The 2,584-nt window shown below is 31.2% G+C and overlaps 1 pseudogene; it reads right to left on the bottom strand.

Annotated features, from left to right (window-relative positions):
• Positions 1-551: 551 nt before the first annotated feature.
• On the bottom strand, positions 552-1,793 carry LOC105461621 (annotated as a pseudogene).
• Between the last annotated feature and the right edge of the window lie 791 nt (positions 1,794-2,584).

The following is a 2,584-nucleotide window of genomic DNA, read 5'->3' as shown; positions in this document are numbered from 1 at the left end:
TTAATACACAAAGCTCTAGTATTAACGGTTGAGGAGTTATCTCAAATTTTCGTTTTGTTTTTTGTGAAGTTGGCACCCCAAAACTTTTTTATTAAATTTTTTTGCTTAATTCGCCGGAACTATTTTTAATTTTTTGCAAGAACTCCGGAACTCTTTGGGGTGCATTCAGAACTGTATCGAAAAATTTATTTTAAAAAAAATGGGGTGCTAACTTCACAGAGGTCTGTCCTTTGGACCGCCGCCGCTATCGCTAAATGTTTTGGTCGATGCCGTGCGGAGATCTTAAAGATACCGCATGGAAATCTCAATCGATGCCGCGTACACGTGTGCAAGAGTGGCCGAGCTGTCCGTGTTTGCACGTTCGAACGTGTGTTAATCGCATGTGTGTATCGCTTATACTTTTTTATTACGCATGTCGTGCACGACCCTCGGTCTCGTCGTTACAATAAGATAATAAAGATACAAATATTCGATATACCTTATGGTACATAATACATTAAATTATACATTAAAACTAAAAATTTCTAATAAACAAAATAAAGTCTACATACCGGAAGAAGGTCTTATAATCGCGCAAGGTAAAGAAGACGAATAATCTTGTATTATACTTTCTGCCAGGTTTTTTGAAAAAATATATGTGTTGGGTGTATAATCTAAACATCTATTACACAATTTGAAATGCATATAGTAGAATTAGAAATTTGAATATTATTAAAAACATAACGTAAATAAATTCTAGTACATTTATCTATACATAATTTATAAACGCATAACATATTCGATTTTCGTTTGTAACTTACTTAGCCGTAAAAACGTTCAAAGTATGCTCATCCAATAATTCGGCCACTTCGATCATCTTCCGCCAATCAGCTACTGGTAGATAAACTTTTTCATCTACAAATGGTTCATTCACGGGTGCGAATGATGTACTAACATGTACTAATGCCTTCAACACACATATAAAAGTAATTTATTAAAAAATTAAATTTTAAAAAAAAAATTTTTTTTACAATAAAAAAGTTTTTTTTATAATAACAGTAGGTAAAAATTTATATTTTATATTATATTATATTGTATTATAGATATTGATTATAATATTTTAATTATGTGTTTACATTCGTCTATTTAAACTTACTGTTTTAAGCTTAAAAGATACATATTTATTATTATTTAGAATAAAATTTGTGATTGAAATATGAGTTCTTTTTGTAAAATATTACTATATTTAAGTATGTACAACTGTGGACACATCGGTTGCGACACTTTTTTTTTATAGGTTTCTAATATGTATTTAATATACATAATGTATACTTTATAGATAACTGATATTTTGCAAATGCGAACCACAATGTTACTATCTTTAGTCTAGAAACAGTATAACACCAATCGTGGTCCGCATTTGCAAAATATTAGTGCGTTTTGAAACCTATAAAGAAGAAAGTGTCGCAACCGATGTGTCCATAACTGTACAACGTGAGATATATCGTGTAATACCGTGTGATATAATAAATTATATGATTGTATAATTTCTCTTATCGACTTACTATTAAATTCTTCATACTTTGCGCTAAAATACAGATGTCTCTCGTTGATCTAGTATTGGTAAGTATGGCATATTTTAAAGTGTTATTAAATCTTACATCTCCCGCTATGTGTATTATTATAGTCGTTTTTTCAATCAGCATTTGTCTGTCCGTAGCCGATATACCTAATTCCTTCTCACTGGCATCACCAGAAATTGGAACTAATTTTTTGAAATTTGAAGGTCGCTCTTTATGCAATTTTTCAAATAACTAAAATAGGAAAAACAATAATAAGCGAAATCAACTGATATGTGAAAACACAACTAATAAACCTATTCGAGGCAAATCTTGGTGCTTATAATATTTTTGCATGAGTTTATATACATCTTTCAGTTTGTACGAACTTTGTACGCTGATAATGTGTCTATCTTAAAAAGATAGTTTTACAATAAAATTTGAGTTCTAATATCATGATTTATTGATAAATTGACAAGCAATTTGATAAATAAATACTAATAAACGTCTTGTATACACTCAAATGCATAAAAAAATTAATTTATTAATTTTTGCGTCTTTTTCTAATAAAACTCTGCAAAATATTTTCCTAAAGTTGCAACTCGAAATGGGCAAAAAAAAAGTTATAGCGTTTGAATGAGATAGGCGTATTGCCGAGTGAACTGCTGAACAAACTCTGCAGGGCTCTGTTCAGCTGTACGTGTTTCAAGCGACGCTAGAGAGTCTCTAATCAGAGTGGCGCCATACAGCTGCCACTTTTGATTGGTCCGCCATTTTCTTACCATTCCCGCAGTTTTTTAAACAAATTATTTCCTAAATTTTATATTAAACTTTATATCTTTTAAAATTGCTTCATCAAATGAGTCGCCTGTGTAAAAATAACCTAAAATATACTTCCATCGATTAGCTGTTCCTGTTAACATAAATGTTAAAGCATGCGTTGCTATACCAAGGTATAAAGGAGCCAGCTAAGAATGCGTGAGCACATAAAAAGAGACAGAAAACGAGAGGCCTATCTGCATCTTTGTTCAATCGTGCATGCGCAG

The sequence above is a fragment of the Wasmannia auropunctata genome, unplaced genomic scaffold (assembly GCF_000956235.1).
Source record: "Wasmannia auropunctata unplaced genomic scaffold, wasmannia.A_1.0 LD282455.1, whole genome shotgun sequence".
NCBI lineage: Eukaryota > Metazoa > Arthropoda > Insecta > Hymenoptera > Formicidae > Wasmannia > Wasmannia auropunctata.
The sequence above is the reverse complement of the archived record's forward strand: the minus strand, read 5'-3'. Positions and strand labels throughout refer to the sequence as shown.